At 40.8% G+C, this 18,396-nt stretch overlaps 1 long non-coding RNA gene across 2 annotated transcripts; it reads left to right on the forward strand.

Annotated features, from left to right (window-relative positions):
- The first annotated feature begins 363 nt into the window (after positions 1 to 363).
- On the forward strand, positions 364 to 18,245 carry LOC128630781 (uncharacterized). Of its 2 annotated transcripts, XR_008394997.1 has the most exons (15): positions 364 to 494; positions 1,427 to 1,480; positions 1,568 to 1,683; positions 4,602 to 4,680; positions 4,784 to 4,884; positions 4,980 to 5,153; positions 5,339 to 5,685; positions 5,971 to 6,130; positions 11,176 to 14,765; positions 14,886 to 14,962; positions 15,053 to 15,145; positions 15,795 to 16,318; positions 16,446 to 16,620; positions 17,376 to 17,506; positions 17,770 to 18,245. It is a non-coding gene; the product is annotated as an uncharacterized LOC128630781 (long non-coding RNA). The 2 variants fall into 2 exon arrangements; XR_008394996.1 differs by lacking the exon at positions 17,770 to 18,245 and having other exon boundaries at positions 17,376 to 17,763.
- Positions 18,246 to 18,396: the final 151 nt, after the last annotated feature.

The raw sequence follows: 18,396 nt of genomic DNA on the forward strand, positions 1-18,396 counted from the left end.
TGGATTTGATTTAAAATAATGATAAAGCTGGGTTTTTTTTTATGTATTTGTATATCTTATCCTCTATCGTGTTTAAGAAGAAGAGAATAATGAAGCTTTTTATGAAATAATATTTGGGTTTATTTTATTTTATTTTCTCCTCAAAGATTCAAATTTACGTCAACGGCCGTTACGTTGGTGACGTCACCACGAGCGCGAGAAGTCGAAGGTAGGAGCAGAAAGCGGTGTTAGTGTTAGTTCTGGCCCGTTTGGACCCAAACTAAAGTGAGTTTATTCGGTTCTGTGTAACCGAACCCGTTCTGTTTTTTGCTGTATTGTGTGTATGTGTGTAGTTAACGGTGTTAACACCTGTGTTTCAGGTGTATTAGTATGAAGCAGGCGGTGACGGCGCACTGATTCACTCTCGGAGCTCGGTTCACTAATGACCGAATCACCGAGGAACCGACCAAAGATAACTCACACCCGCACGGAGAAGAAGAACAAGAGGAGGAGAAGTGAGAAATAACATTTTAAAACTTTTTTTATTCACTCTGGTTCAGTATTAATGTTAATATTATACAAATATACTAGCGGTGCTAGCTTTTGAGGAGGCAGTCCAGTCCACGCATGCGCAGTGTAATTAATGAGCAAGCTATTCGAAATGTGGTTAGCAAATAGGTCGATGTTATTTTTGATTCTATTTAAAACGATGAATTCACTCTGTCAATAACTGCCCAGTCTGAGAATACTGCATGATTTACTTTTATAAGTGGACGTGGCAGAACGACATTTAGCTTCACTGGCTAATTAGAGCTCTTTTACTAGTTTAATGGCTGAGTCATCCGGCTTCGCGCATGCGCAGTGTGGGTTAAGGCGCTATAGTTCTCTTCTTTTGAATTATTATTATTATTATTATTATTATTATTATTATTATTATTATTATTGAGACCATTTGGGGTGAATTTGGAGCATGTGGGGGGTTCGAGTGACCCCAGAATGACCTATAAATATTCTTTTAATATCTCCAGAACTGAAGCAGCACAAACGAAAATTTTTACGGCACAAACCAGCACAAACTATTCTGCCGATGTTTTGTGTTGGTGGGGGGTCCAACTTCACGCAGGTTGTTTGTGTGTGTGTGTGTGTGTGTGTGTGTGTGTGTGTGTGTGTGTGTGTGTGTGTGTGTGTGTGTTTGTGCTCTTCAAATATCCAGATGTTCGATGGTCAAGTGTGTAGTGTACAGATAGAGTGCACAATTTAAGAAATAGGAACCAGTCAGAGAGAGGACATCGAAATAAGAACAGGAAGCACTGACCAAATAAGGAAATAGATTAAACTGGTACACGGCGTATGGGAGGCAGGAGATTGTGACAGTTATGTTGAATTATAACGTGTTGGATTATAGAAATAAATAAAGTGGTACTGATGTGTGTGTGCGTGTTTTTAGGATGAGCTGGAGTGGGGCAAAGAGAACTGCATTCAGATCAAACGGATACAAGAGGTTATGACTCTCACTCACTCGCACACATCTATACACACACTTCTCGACACAGATCCCTAACTATCATTTCTGGTGTGTGTGTGTTAGAGGTGGCCGAGTTGTTTGAGGATCTAAAGAATTGAGTGTCACAATTCAACATGCACATCAGCGAAACTTTTCCCTCTGACTACACCAGCACGCACGCACAGAAATTCATAGTGCAGGTAACACACACACACACACACACGAGTAGAGCAGGTGTAGTTTAACAGCATATGTGTATAAAGAGGCTTTTTTCTTCAGGTCAAAATATATACAGCAGGGGTGCCCAATATGTCGATCGCGATCGACTGGTCGATCGCAAAGGAAGTGCAGGTAGATCGCTAGTTGACGTAGTTAGTTGACGTACAGGGCAGCCAGTCTGAGATCTCGTCTTTTCTCTCACCACACGTGTGCGATCAAGCGCGCCAGTGCTAAAGGCTAGCAAGCGAAATCGTGGGGAGAGGACATTTTTCAGTCTTTTAAAGAATTCATTGACAAAACCCAGCTCCAGTGTGCAAATTGATATCAGTCAATGGTTGAGCAGTGCAAATGGATTCATTGCCAAGTGCAGGGAAGACGATGCTTTCCCTGACTTCTTTAACTACCACTGTGTTGTGGATAAAAAATGTCATAAAATAAACATAAGGGAGACCTAGCATCCAGCAAAAGGGAGAAGAAGAAAAAAACGGGCACCTAGACACATAGAAGCGGGATTAGGCGGACATTGACGGATTGGAATTACACTTTAAAGATCTTTAAGAGCAGTAGTAGTCAAAAAAAGCCAAAAAGAGGTATACGAGCTGAGCTGAGGAGTGCTAATACACACACACACACGCTCGTACAGTCAAGGGCGGGCAAGTAGACACAACATACATACACACACATGAATAACTTTAATAAAATCTTATAGTAATAGAGAAACTCTATTAAAAACAGAATAGTAGGATATGCAGGACAGTAGAACTGTAATGATATTAAGAAGTTGGAAGTACAGTAAACCGCTTTTCAAGTAGTATAAATATATATAAAATAAGAAATATAGTGCAAATATGAAAATAAATTATAAACTAGAAATACAGGAAAATGTAAACTTACTCATGACTCAAATGGTGAGGGTTCTTGGCTCGCAAGGAAGGCCTTAATTTTAAGAAAGAACCATGAGGAACCAGTTATAAGGGTGGCTGGGTCAAACTGCCCCCCCCCCAGAGATAACGATAAGACCAAGGTCCCTCCTGGTTGTTTAGTCGTCTTGTCTACGTCATTTTATTTACCTAGGTAATTGAGAATCCTGGTTTCTGACCACCTAAGGTAAATGAGAATCCTGGTTTCTGATTCTCTATGTAATTCAAAACGCTGGGTTTTTATTTTCTGGGTTATTAGAAATGCCTGGGTTCTGATTCTATGTGTAAGTGAAATAGGCCTTTTCTGGAAACATATGGGTTATCTAGTGTGTAAATACAGTATAAATACTGGAGCTTAAGCTCAGGGTAGGGGGATCACTTCTGAGAATTCTCATCGGTGTGGATCTCGTGTGGTGGAATGGAACAATAAAGCTGGACCCTTGCTTCTTCTCACTCACGGCTGGTGTATTTTTTCCATCTCCAACTGGTCTCAGAGGTAGATGTGAGTATTTATTGGCTTTTAAGTTGAGTTTTAAATGTTTTTGGGTAACTGGCTAAATTTGAGCCAACAACTGCATAATACACCAACAAGCCTTATGCACAAGAATGCTAAACGTGAAAGAGATCATGGATGTTGAAACAAAGATCGCCTGTTCTATACGTGCTAGTTCACTTCAAAGACGGCTGTTCCGTGCGCATCTGGAGAAGGCAGACTACGCCCAATCAGCTCATGCTACACACTGACGTGTGGACGGCTTAGTAGGTGTAAATTCCTGCAGAGATTTCGAGAGCTCTGTCCGGAGATAAGCGAGTTTCTTTTTGCTGTTAAACATGCAGAATACACCCAGGTCAATGATGATCAGTGGTTGCTGGACTTTTTTTAACCGAGCATTTTTAACCGATCTGACAAACCTTAATTTGGAGCTGCAAGGAAAAGACAAAAATTAAAGGCAGTTAATGCCTTTAAACGGAAAATGCAACTTCTGTTTTCAAAGCTGCAGCACCATGTTTTTGGGAACTTCCAAAACCTCCCGTCAGATCTGGAGACGCAGCGGAAGGCTTGTGCGCAGTTTAACATTGCACGCTACACGGAGCAGATTGACAGCTGTCAGTCAGAGTTTGACAGACGCTTTCAAGACTTTGCTTTATTGGAGGCATTCGCCACATTCATGTGCTACCCGTTTAGGGACAATGTTGAGGTTGATTCACTCGCATCGAAAATTGCAGCGCTGTTTCACCTGAACTCGTCTGAAGTGGAGGATGACATTTTTTGAAACTACAGACTGACATTCAGCTGAAGTCCAGGGCTCATGGACAGTTCTGGAACTTACTCACAGGGGAAAAGTACCCAAACATGAGGAAATGTGCCACCTCCTTGACTGCATTATTTGGCTCTACTTATTTATGTGAGTCAGCCTTTTCCCTCATGAAGATCATTAAGTCCAAATACCGTTCCACAATGACTGATCATCATTTGGAGGCCTGCTTGAGGCTGGCTACCAGCAGCTACTGTCCGGACTATGCAACCCTGGCTGATTCTATTCAGTGCACGTCGTCAGAGTAAGGTAATGACCAAAAATGTACTGAATTGTATCGCGCCATAAGGGTTCATGCAGTTATGCAAGGTACATGAACATATATTGCATGTGTGTGTGTGTATATATAATATATATATATATATATATAATATATAATGTATATGTATATATATGTTTAGCATTTTTAGTGTAGGTAGATCTCTTTGACTGGTCCTGTTAAAAGTAGCTCGCAAGTCAAAAAAGTGTGGGCACCCCTGATGTACAGTAAATATAAATATTAGTCATAATTCGCAGCCTTAGAAGCACAAGCATCCAAAGTAAAATTGCAAATGCAGAGTTTAAAATTGTCACCATGACGACAAAGTCCAAGAAGTGTAACTTACTCCTGCAGAAAATAAATAATAATTATTATTAAGTATCAGTGATGTTTCCGTTGTTCAGGTGGCGATTGCAGGCACATTTTATCCGAACTGCTTCCTCCAGGGAACTCTATGGAAACGACCCCAGGACCACCATAGTGGTATTCAGTCAGCTTCCATTTAACTAGGGGATTATTATTATTATTATTATTATTATTATTATTATTAATAATATTTCTTTCTCTCCCTCCCTCTCTCTCTCAGGTGTGTAATCTCCCTCCATTTGCATTCCTCTACTATAAACAGCTCCAGTCTCTCTTCAGACACTGTGGTTAAATCAAATCCATCTCCTTTGACAGCTCCAGGTGTGTGTGACACCACTGTGTGTGTGTGTGTGTGTGTGTGTGTGTGTTTAATTGTGATTTTCTATAAACATGTATTGTGGGTCTGTGTGTATCAGGGCCTATGTAGAGTTCTACCGCTCGTCAATGAGAGGTTCTGGCGTTCTCCCAGAGGTCTCTCTGTCTCTCCTCCTCACGCAGCAGAGACTTCCTCTCCATCTCAACGTTTAACCCGCTGGAGAGGTGGAGACTTGGGCAGGGGGGTAGTGTATCTCACACCTCAGATATACACGGTACACACACACTCTGCAGCGAGCATCATCAGATGAGTCATGGTTACATTTTAAGTGAGAGTAGTCATGTGACCACATCCCCTAGACAGTGTGATGTTTAGATGATGTTCTGTACATTAGTGCTGTTCTGTTACAGGTCTCTCTCTCTGTGTCTCTCACTCACTGTGTATGTGTGTCTCTCTCAGGGTGAATGTGGATTTTCAGAATCAGTCAGTGAGCCCTGTCGGGGTTCTGAGCAGCTCCATTGAGTTGGAGAATCTTCCGTCTAACCCTGTCTTTATCGTCAATATCACCAAGGTGTCTGTTCCGCCTCTTTCACTTTCAGTGCACAAATAAAAAAGAAGCAGTGGCTCCTGTGTGTGTGTGTGTGTGTGTGTGTGTGTGTGTGTGTGTGTGTGTGTGTGTGCACTAACAGGAGGTCCAGGTGCAGCCTTTGGATATTGATGAAGATTTACTGCCCCTGCAAGACCTTCCTCAACTGCGTAGTCTGGAGCAAAGGATGCAACAGAGCCCAGATTACAAGCAAAATCTGGTGATTTTTTTTTTCCTTCTTGTTAACAACTACTTGCACAATTACACAGCTACTGAGAGCATTTCTGTTTTCTCAAGGTGACACACTCGTACTCAAAGCACAACACTGAACACCACTTTGATATGAGGGAACAGTTATGACCTAATCTTTAGTAGAGATGGAAAACACACAGGGCAGGGTAACTGCAGGAGTAGTGAGAAGCACTGACACAGTTGACGAGGCAATACATGCTTATTAATTATTTGTTTTTATACTAGTGTATATTATTTTTTAAATCGGTTTCAGGTAAACTGGTTGGCGCTTATTGACGGGGTGTATGTGCGTGACTGCACCTGGCGCATATTGAAGAGGGTGATTGCTAACTCCCTTGCAAAGAATCTCAATTGGAGGGGAGTCAATGGAAAGACTTCACTGTCCGCTCTCCAACTCGGAGAGGTCGTGATTGGTAAGTATATCTGTTTACATACAGAATTAGCTGTCTCTCTCAGATGATATGTAAGGGGTAATCCACGGCTAGATGTGCATTAAACGATTTAATGCATGATGTGGAGGAAAAGAACCACTCGTTCAAATCGTTTAATGCACACCTAGCCATGGATTACCCCGCCTATACCATGGTCTTTCCACAATTAATAACGTTAAAGCTGTCATTGGTTTAGAAGTGCAAACTTTGATTAGAAGTTTAAAATAAACTTTGGGAGGTCCCACTTCGGCTCTAATTGGCTATTTATATTTCTCTGGTTTACTTTATTTAAATGGTTAGTAGTCATATGGATCCCAGCATAGCTGGGACAGGCACGCCTTTAAGATTTATTAGTTGGAACGTCAGAGGTATGGGTAATCCTGTCAAGACATCTAAGGATTTTATACATTTGAAACATTTAAACTTCAATATAGTATTTTTACAGGAGACGCACCTACGTCTTAAAGTATTAAAGATCATCAAAGGTTACTCTGCCCTTGGGTGAGTCAAGTCTTCCACTCGAACTTTAATTCGAAAGCAAGAGGGGTCGCTATTTTAATTGACAAAAGGTCACAGTTTTCCTCCACTAACGTTGTTGCTGATGTGAACGGTAGATATATTATAGTTGCTGGTACTCTGATGCAAAGACAGGTGTTGTTGGTAAATGTACACGCTCCAAACTTTGATGATGTGGAATTTGCTAATAGATTGTTGAGCAATCTCCCTTTTTAAATACTCACCTGTAGATTTTCGGGGGAGATTTAAACTGTGGAATTCACCAAAACTTGGATCGGTCTAATCCCCGTACTCTGAATCAATCTGCTATGTCTAAAACATTTTCCTATTTTATGGGTCAGAACGGTCTCGTTGATCCCTGGAGATCCCGTAACTCTGCTCTTAAAAAGTTTTCTTTCTTCTCCCAGGTGCTATCCTATTGAAATCCTATTTGAGGATTGATTATTTTTTATAGACAGCACTCTTGATTCTTGTGTAGTCTCTTCTGACTATTTGGGTATTGTAATTTCTGACCATGCGATCATGAATTAGATATTCATCTTTCTATTTATAAACGTAGCCCACCGCCTTGGAGATTTAATTCTCTTCTTTTAGCAGACAGTGAATTCTGTGAGTTCATTTCTACTTCTATGGATGACTTTCTTTTCTTCAGTCAGAATGACTCCACCTCTTATTCATTGTTATGGGAGACACTTAAATCCTATATCAGAGGGCAGATTATTTCTTACTCCACTCTCTGTAAATAAAAGCGCACTGCTAGGGTTAATGAACTTACATCTGCGATCAGTAGTCTCGATCAAAGATGTGCGTTGAACCCCTCTCCAGAACTTCTTAAACAGCGAATCGACTTACAGGCAGAATTCAATCTTATTTCGACTAAAGAGGCGGAACGCTTGTTGTTACGTACTCCTGGTTCATATTATGAACATGGCGACGAGCCGAGTCGTTTACTGGCACGTCAGCTACGGCGACAGGCCGCTTCCCGTCTCATACCTAGTGTTAAAAACACTCATAATATCGTCACTACAGAGCCCATGGAAATTAATGCTACTTTTAAATGGTTTTACTCTTCACCTTATAAATCTGAATTTCCTGCAGACGATACTAAAGTGAATGCATTTCTTCAAGACCTTTGTACCCCTGTTATTGATTCGAATACTGCCATGCAACTGGACTCCCCACTCTCTTCAAGAAATTTGAATTCAGTTAAAACTATGCAATCTAACAAAGCTCCTGGCCCGAACGGGTTTCCAGTTGAATTTTTTAAAATGTTTATCGGAAAATTAGCTCCATTGCTTTTATCTGTGTTCAACGAATCCTTGGAATGTGTCTTTGCCTCTGACTCTGACACAAGCCACGATAGCTCTGCTTCTTAAGGAGGGTAAGGATCCAACCTCCTGTGGTTCTTATAGGCCGCTGTCTCTGCTTAATGCAGATGTAAAGGTGTTGGTGAAAGTAATGGCATCTCGTTTAGAGGACATTATCCCTTATATTATATGTGAAGAGCAGAAGGGTTTTATAAAGGGACGTCAGATGTTTTTCAGTACCCGTACGCTCTTTAATATAATTTATTCAAAGCATTCGGCAGTGCTTCCTGAGATTGTGATTTCATTAGATGCTGAAAAAAGCATTTGATAGGGTTGAGTGGGAGTATTTGTTTGCAGTCTTGAGGAAGTTCGGATTTGGGGATGAGTTTATTTCTTGGATTAGCCTCCTTTACTCAACCCCTAATGCCAGGGTTCAGACAAACGATCTCGTCAAGGTTGTCCTTTATCCCCTCTGCTTTTTGCTGTCGCTATCGAACCTCTGTCTATCGCATTAAGATCTTCTCCCTTGTTTAAAGGAATAGTTCTATACGGTGTAGAATACAAATTGTCGCTATATGCTGATGATTTGTTATTGTATGTAACCGATCCTGTTGCCTCTATGCCTGCTGTCTTGGCTGTTCTGGAATCCTTCGGTGTTGTCTCTGGTTATAAATTAAATTTGGAGAAAAGCGACTGTTTTCCTGTCAATACTGCAGCATTTTCTCTCCAACAGTCAGATTTACCGTTTCGATTTAGTCAGTAAGGGTTTAAATACCTAGGTATCAACGTGACACGTTCTCTATCTAATCTTTCATCAGCTAACTTCACTCCCCTTATCTCAAAGGTTAAATCTAACATTCAGATTTGGGTAACTTACCCCTTTCTCTAATTGTCAGGATCAATGTCGTCAAAATGAATATATTACCGAAGTTTCTTTTCTTGTTCCAGCAAGTGCCTCTTTCTCTGCCAAAATCATTCTTCGATTCATTGGATAAGATAATTAGTACTTTTATTTGGGGAGGGAAGCCACCAAGGGTTAGTAAATTATTGCAGAAATGTAGACTTAGTGGAGGACTTGCATTACCCAATTTTCAATTCTATTACTGGGCTGCGCACATCCATAAACTCTGCTACTGGGTTAAATCTCCTGAATCTTCTTGGTCTAAATTGGAACTATTGTCGTGTAGGGAATCCTCTTTACCTGCTTTACTTTACTCCTCTTTACCTACAAAACTCTCCCTATATACTGATAATCTAGTTGTCCTCAACACTTATGACTTGGTATCAATTTAGACGGCGCTTTAAATTTGTAGGTGCATCCTCTTTGTGTCCTTTAGTCAACAACCATCTATTTCCTCCATCGTGTTTGGACTCCACATTCTCAGTGTGGGATGACAAGGGTATTGAACAAGTTAGAAATCTGTATCACGAAGGTGTGTTCGATAGCTTTGCCAATCTGGCATACACTTATGACCTCCCTGTGACTCATTTTTTTCGGTATTTTCAAATTCGGAATTTCGTTTCTAGATGTTTTCCTGATTTCCCCTCTGCGCCTCCTGAACAATCTTGGGAAAGCTTGTTTTCATACAATCCACATCAGAGAGGAATGATTTCTAGGATTTATGATTTCATTCTGGCGTTAGGTAGTGAGTCGTGTAACAAAGTTAGGAATGCGTGGGAAACGGAGTTAGGAGTACAGATAAGTGAGGGGTGTTGGGAACGTGCTATAGGGAGGGTACAGTCTACCACTTCCTGTGCTCGTCTTGGACTCATCCAGTTCAAAGTTTTACACAGAGTCCATCTGTCCAAGTCGAGACTTTCTGTGATGTATCCGGACGTAGAGGACAAGTGTGATAAATGCCATGGCTCTCCCTGTCAACTTGGCCATAGGTTTTTCTTCTGCCTTGATCTCCATGGTTTTTGGACTGGTTTTTTACCATCATGTCCACTATTCTCAGGGTAGATTTAAATCCTTGTCCATTGATTGCTGTATTTGGGATTCATGATGCCTCAGTTCCATTGAGCTTGATACAAAAGAATGTTTTTGCTTTCACATCCCTTATAGCAAGACGTTCCCTACTGTTGCAGTGGAAGTCTGCTAAATACCCATCTATCTCCCAGCGGCTAAAGGGCGTGATGTTTTTTCTGAAACTCGAGAAAATAACATATAGGATGAATGGTTGTACGGACAAGTTTTTTTTATAAAGGGCATCCCTTTATTGTATACTTTATGGAGTTAGACACTTCCCACTTAAATTTTTGTGCCTGTTGTTGAATTTTACAATATCTTTATAACCAGCGACAGTTATTGGGTATCCATGATGAGGCGGGGGGCGGGTTTTCTGCATTTTTAATTTTGTTTTCCTTTGTTAGTGAAAAAAGAAGAAAAACCTGTGAATGTTTACTGCTGTGTGTTGCTCAATTTGTTTTCCTTGGGAAAGGGAGGGGAGGAGAGAAGAGAAAAGGTGATGTTCAGCTGACATGTAGACGTGTTCAGGAGAAATGTTCAATAAAAATGAAACTGGAAAGAAAAAAGTAGTTTAAAATAAACTTTAATTTCCATAAGTTAGGTGGTTAGATCTGGAATTTTGTCTGAAGTAAATCAGACACAGAGATAAAGTAGTGTGATAAGATTTAGGAATGATCACGGTGATCAAACTGGCTGGAATTACCTGTGCAATAAACAATTACAGTGAGGGGAAAAAAGTATTTGATCCCCTGCTGATTTTGTACGTTTGCCCACTGACAAAGAAATGATCCGTCTATAACTTTAATGGTAGATTTATTTGAACAGTGAGAGACAGAATAACAACAAAAAAATCCAGAAAAACGCACGTCAAAAATGTTATAAATTAATTTGCATTTTAATGAGGTAAAAGTATTTGACCCCCTCTCAATCAGAAAGATTTCTGGCTCCCAGGTGTCTTTTATTTTTTAATTTTTGACGTGCGTTTTTCTGGATTTTTTTTGTTATTCTGTCTCTCACTGTTCAAATACAACTACCATTAAAATTATAGACTGATCATTTCTTTGTTAGTGGGCAAACGTACAAAATCAGCAGGGGAACAAATACTTTTTTCCCTCACCGTATAATGCACACCTTCCAGCCAATCAGAATCCAGTATTCACACTGACCGTGGTATAAGTGTAATTAATGCTTAAGATTCATAATGACTGTACGATATGTGTTGCTTTATTCCAAAGCTGCAGTTCATAGAAACCTCCTCACGGCTAAAGCTGCAGAGATGGAGGTCGAGGGGACCATGAAGAGGCGGCTCCAGCTGGCATCAGAGCGAGAGTGTGGGCGCAAGAGCAGACTTTTGATAAAGGAGGGTATTTACAGTGTTTTAACTGCTGTTTTTGCGCTATTATTAATTTGTTAAAATGTTCATATTATAGTCTATTTTTAATTGTTTATAAAAGTCCTTGCTGTTTTTAAGTGGCTGAATTAGTGTGTGTGCGCGCATGTGTGTGTGCGCGTGTGTGTTGGTAGCTGGGTGGGTATATAGTTCTGGTCGGAAGTTGACATACCCCTTGCAGGAGAAAGAGACCCTGTGTAATCTGTTTAAATGACGTTTACGCATGTTTTGCAGAGAGATCATTTTCACCTTGCTGTTCGGGTCTCTGTCCCACACTGTTACAGTGCAGTATTGAGAGCGCGCGAGGGAGATCGATTTTCTATCAGAAACAGTAACTATATAAAATGGACGTCAACACGCACCACTCTGTGAGGTCATTTCTCGCTCTCAACAGAGTAGTTGTGATTGTTCAGTGTTTACCACGGGGCCAAAACATTCAAGGCCATGGTGTATTTTGACTGTTCCTGTAGCATAATCTCACCAAACTGTGTGTACACGAGTCCACAGACACTGAGTCTATTCACAGTTCCATGCTGTGTAGATGTTCTGCTCATCCTCACTGTACCGTAAAGATCAGAACCTCACATCTGTAACCTTGTAGCTTTCCTTAATCAACACGACTGCGACCAAGCTTGTGTATCACTACTATTTTTAGATCTCCGCCTCTCAAAAGTATTGGCGCCCTGCGCGGCCGCCTCTCAAATCTTTTGGCGCCCTACGCGGCCAGCTCTCAAATCTGTTGGCACCCTATGCGTCCGGCTGTCAAATATATCGGCGCCCTATGCGTCCGGCTGTCAAATATATCGGCGCCCTATGCGTCCAGCTCTCAAAACTATTGGCGCCCTTCACGGGCAGTTCTCAAAAGTATTGGCACCCGATCTGAATTTTGCCACGGCAAGCACCACTCACATTTTCTTCAGGAAATGTACCTTAAAATAATAAAAAGTCTCTCGCTAGGCTGTGTGTCGAGATAAACGTGAAAACATCTTGAGCTTGTGTTCACCACAGACCTTATTTCCGGCATTTAACCCAAAACCCCATTGACGGAAGTGCTAATACGCTGACTCGTTTCTGGGTTTCACGACTCATTCCTGCAGCACTCTGTAAGACGGGCTGTTGTTATCAAACCATCGAAGTAAGATAAGCGGCTTTGGTAATGATTCTTTAAATGAACCGATTCAGAATCCTCTTCTTGAATCGTTTGAGTCGTTCTCACTCGGTCAGGGTTGCACGTGTGGGTTGCTTTTCCTGCACGTGTTCACAGACCGTAAATCCCGACCCCATGGTAGACACTCGACAGAAATTTCATACTAAAGTAAGTATTTTATATTTTCTGGGTCTAAACAGAGCAGAAGTATTGCTAACGTGTTGTACAGATTCTATTGGACTGGTGAACTGTGGATTTGTATATTTAACCCAGTTTAATATGGCCTGCTTTGTTCAGTCAGAGACAAGTAAATCTGTTCTAATGTTCACTTATTTTCCATAGATAAAACACGTTTGTTTACACATGAATACGTACTTTATGCTTTCAGAATGGTGGAGATTTGGCCCTTAACTATGGTTAAGTGGGGGGTACTATAAAATGCACAGTTCTGAGACACTATATACCTATACTGTGAAATCAGTACATGTGTGTTTACAATGATTATAGCTTTTGGGGAAAAAACTATTCTTGAATCTATTAGTCCTTGTTCTGATGCACCTGTAACGTCTCCCTGAGGGCAACAGATCAGAGCCAGGGTGAGAGCTGTCCTCAATGATGGTTTTTCCTCTGCTGAGGCAACGGGGGGTGTAAATATCCATCAGGGAGGTGTTGTGGATAAAAAATGTCATAAAATAAACATAAGGGAGACCTAGCATCCAGCAAAGGGGAGAAGAAGAAAAGATGGGCACCTAGACACATAGAAGCGGGATTAGGCGGACATTGACAAATTGGAATTACACTTTAAAGATCTTTAAGAGCAGTAGTAGTCAAAAAAGTCAAAAAGAGGTATACGAGCTGAGCTGAGGAGTGCTAATACACACACACACACACACACGCTCGTACAGTCAAGGGCGGGCAAGTAGACACAACATACACACACACACTCTCTCGCTCTCATACACACACATGAATAACTTTAATAATCTTATTGTAATAGAGAAACTCTCTATAAAAAAACAGAATAGTAGGATATGCAGGACAGTATGGAGGATATGCAGGAGCTTAAGCTCATCACTTCTGAGAATTCTCATCGGTGTGGATCTCGTGTGGTGGAACGGAACAATAAAGCTGGACCCTTGCTTCTTCTCACTCACGGCTGGTGTATTTTTTTTCTATCTCCAACTGGGCTCAGAGGTAGATGTGAGTGTTGGCTTCTATGTTGAATTTTAAGTGTTTTTGGGTAATAGGCTAAATTTGAGCCAACAGAGGGGAGAGGTAATAAATAAACTTATAAATGTGATTACTTGATGACCGTAGACAGAACTCTATAAATGTGAAATGTTTTGTTGAAGTTCAGATGAATCTCTGATGTACAGAATCTTCAACAGAGTTCTGCAGAAAGATTTTAAATGCCTGTCATTCACCAGAACAAATTTGCAGTTGAACAGTCTGTCTAAAAGAAAAAATCTAAACACACAATATAAAATTCCTGCAGTGTGAATAAAGCCTTTGTGTTGCTTTTAGCAAACATGTCTAGTACTCTCTGTTCAATGTACACAATTTACCCCATTTAAATGCATTTTGGAAATTGTTCCACATGGCCTTAAAGTGTGAATATTCACTGTATGCCAAATAAGTAATCAAAGAATGGAACTGAATTTTTTCTTCTCTAATGGACCATTAATCACAATTATAAAAGATGATGCATCAGGTACAAAGTATCAGGGTTTTTTCCCCCTCTTTTTCCCACAATAGTTGCATGATTTTTGCTACACCCTTTCCACCGTGTGTGTGTGTGTGTGTGTGTGTGTGTGTGTGTGTGTGTGTGTGTGTGCGCGCTACCAATCACTTTGAGGTAAAAATATTTTAACGCAGCCACTTTCACCTTCCTACAACAATTGGTGACTGGGGATCTCTGTAATGTAACCGTTTCTGTAATTATCCTTACTTGCCTTTGTGCTTCTGTGTCTTCTGTTGGTGCTTTATTCTGCTTTTTAGGGCCCGAGCACCGCTGCTGCAAAGCCCTATTGGATCTGCTGTTTATTATTGGGGCAGAGCACCGAAGGTGCAGCGCTTCCGGTGACCACCGGAGGGCGCATGCACCGGAGGTGCAGGGCCCTATTGATTTTCTGGTGTTTATTGTTTATTTCATGCATTCTTGTCGTTTTTAAGGGCCTAAACATGGCTGAAAACTCACAAAACTCGGTAGACGCGCCAGCACCAGTGAAAATGTAACTTACATTGGGCATGGTCGAGGAGCTCCTTAGCACCCCTGAATGCAGACAAAGGTCGGGATGAAGTTGCTCCGATGTGCACGATTTACCATATATATATATATATATATATATTAGATAGATATGGGGTAATAAAGTGTAAAATATAGATAATTCACAATAATTTGATATCAGTTAGATTCAGCTTCGGACACAAGTTCCAGGTACTGATCGAGAAGGAGTGGATCAGCTTCGTACACAAGCTGGCCTCGGTGCGTATGAGCAGTGAGGGCGTGGTTGTGTGTGGGCGTGTGAACGCATGTATATTTAACCCCATCTTTCTCTCTCTGTGTGTTTCTCAGCGTGTCGGCCTTGGAGATGAGAATCACGCCAACTCGGAACGATCCCCTCTCTTTGTGCAGTTCATCGACTGTGTGTGGCAGATGATGAGACAGGTCAGCTACTGATGCTTTACACCACAACACTGTTGAATTCTCCAATCTGATTGGTCAGAAGGCGTTGGAGACATTTCTGGAACAGCAAGATTCTGATTCCAGCTGCAAGGGAAATTACAGCTTTATAGTGATGTGCTCGTTCTCGTTCCTATAGTAACAGCTCATTGACAGGGTCTAGTATGGCGTACGCAATGCATATTCTAAGCTTAATCGTAAACATATTATAAACATGTCACTTAAAGAAAAAGACGTATGATCATTGTGATCTAGTTAAGATTTATAAGTTATCTATTTATGGAAGTTTTATGGAAGTAGTCTCCAGTGTCACGGCAGAGAGGACATTGCACTTTCCAGTTTCTCAGTAACATTGCAAGTCTTAATAATTTCAAGAGTTAGGGGGAAAAAAGAGAGGCTTGTGAGGGAACTATTGTTTTATTTTAATGTTATATAGTAAGAGATCATAATGAGAACTAGCTCTCTTTTCCAGGACATTCCAAATTGTTCTTTGGCTATGCTCCATGTTTGTGCAATGGTTCAGACCGGTTTTTCCTCTTTTCGCAGCTTCAAAATGGCTTGCTTTTCTCCCATAGACAGCTCTCTGGTCTTATTGTCGGTTTATTCTTTTTAACAACAAATGCTGTCTCCACAGGTGAAACCCAGGGCTCAAACCAAGAGAAGACATTCAGAGCTATTCATTCTTTAAAGTCCATTTAACAAGGTATACCTGGCCAGCAAGAAAAAAACATCAGTCACTCGTTCCAGTATTTTTGAACAGTTAATGAATAGGATGGCTTCAAAAAAGCTGCCATATTTTAAGCTGTGTAACACGTCTAGATGTAAATATGAGGAAATGAAAGCTGAAATTCTGATCTATCGTCTCATATTCGTCTTTTATCTCAAACCCAAATGTCTTCAGTATACAGCAAAAGCAAGTGAATTGGCCTTGATGTTCCAATACTTTTGAAGAGGACTCTAATTGTAAGAATTAAATATAATTTCCGTACTGAACAAAAGACTGATTATCTGTTCAGGCACTATTGTGCAGATCCACATTTAAGCATCTTACTATACACTGAGTTCAAAGAGCTTTTTCTCATCCCCATCCTGGATCGCCCCTACAGCTGCCTGTTTGGTACATTCCTCTACAGCAGTGAGCAGGAGAGAATGGAAAAGGTACGCTCCACATTTCTCCACTAATGGGCGGAGGCTTTCCAGCCTGTCTGATTTTCCTGAATGGAAATGAATTTGTCTAAGTGTCTTATGACTTCTCTCTCTGTCTCTCTCTCTCTTTTGTTTTTAGGAAGTACAGGGTAAAACGGTCACTGTGGTCCTACGTTAACAGTCAGCCGGAGGACTTCACTAACCCGTTCTATGTGGACTGTAAAAACCAGGTGCTGTATCCACTGGCCAGTCTCACACATCTGGAGCTCTGGGTGGGTTATTATGTGCGCTGGAACCCACGCATGAGACCACAGGTGCTTATACTGCAAACCACACTCTATGAAATTCTGGGGAAATGCTCAAAAATAGTGTTTCCAATATATACCAAAATACCCAGTTACTTGTTTAACTGAGCAGTGTCACTTCAAACACATGATGAATGTCACTTTTTATTACTAGGTGTTTCTGGGTTTTAACACCAAGTTTGCTTTAAAAAAACAAAACCATTTCTATCAGCGCAAAGCTAAAAAAACACAAAAGCTGGAGTAATGGGTCGGTAAGCATAAAAAGTGCCGTACACAGTGGAACTGGACACACGAGGATCTCTGACACTGTTGACTCTTCAGTGGTTCCATTTTCAGTTCTAGTTTGTAGGTACAGGTTTCAGTCTTCAACAACATTGTAGTTTTCTTTTTAAAATGCACTCCTTGGTTGTGCTCACTGCATTACAAACTCAAATCCAACATTGTGAGATTATTTTTTTTAAATGTGTTGAAATGGAGTTTTCTTGTGATTCCTCTATATTCCTGTATATTTCATGATTGGCTGGTTAGAAAACTACATGAACGTACAGGTGTTCCTAATAAAGTGGACGGTGAGTGAACATGACGTGGCTGAAACGATTTCCAAAACACTTCAGGAGCAGCTAGCGATAAAGATTAAGGTTACACCGGCTTGATGATTGATCTTTTAATAATGATACATAAATAAATAGAAAGTGAATGGAATGATTTAGAAAATCGGTGTCCCAGAACGAAACTGATGTTTGTGTGCTTTGTTGATTATGTAGATGCCGCTCCATCAGAATCTGAGAGAGTTATTGTTTTTGCGTGAAGAACGTGGAGGAGCTCCAGAGAGAGGCCACGTCATCCTGCTCCATCTCCTCATCCTCAGAGCATACTTCTCCCTCCTCACATAGTGGTACACCACTTCACACTGCCGTCTAAATACACACGCGCACACACACACATACATACATTTAAGAGCACACACTGTCTTTACTCAATGAATACACTCAGGCACAAGTAGGGAGTGGATGAGTATGAAGCGGGCACACACACACACACAGACATTCCTGTTTGCAATTTTTTTAACTATAGAGAAGTAACCTAGTGTCACATTTTATAAATCCTTAATACTTAAAAATGGATCTTGGATCAATGAGGTTTTCTACTGTTCTCAAGGATTGGCATGCTGTGCATCCTGAGATGCTTTTCTGCTCACCATGTATGTAAAGAGAGGTTATTTGATGTTACCATGGCCGTCCTATTAACTTGACCCAGTCTGGCCATTCTCCTTTCGCCAACAACGTGTTTCCACCCCGAGAACTGCCACTTACCGGATGTTTTTCACACAAGTGTGTGTGTGTGTGTGTGTGTGTGGAAATCCTAGGAGAGCCGCAGTTTCTGGAATACTCAAACCAGACCATTTAGAATCTACAACCATGCCGCGGATAAAATCACTGGATTACATTCTGGTGTTTGATGTGAATATTGACTGAAGCTCTTCATCTGATCCTGCTTGATGTTGTACATTGTGGTGTTGCCATATGATTGGCTGATTGGATAATTGTATGAATGAGCACATGTACAAGTGATCAGTGAGCACATCTATCTACCATAGAGGTATTTTAGGGCAATACTTGACAATGTACCTGATTTTGTTAGATTTGTGGCCAAGTTGAAGAAGCTTTTGACATCCCAGTGGAAAATAATAAATAAAACAATCCAGGACAAATTCACTTTCAGTATTTTATTTTTACATTGTTTTTTTCCCCCTTAATGTTAATCACTTTCTACAGAACCGGTCCA

This window comes from Ictalurus punctatus, unplaced genomic scaffold (genome assembly GCF_001660625.3).
Source record: "Ictalurus punctatus breed USDA103 unplaced genomic scaffold, Coco_2.0 Super-Scaffold_100060, whole genome shotgun sequence".
Classification (NCBI taxonomy): domain Eukaryota; kingdom Metazoa; phylum Chordata; class Actinopteri; order Siluriformes; family Ictaluridae; genus Ictalurus; species Ictalurus punctatus.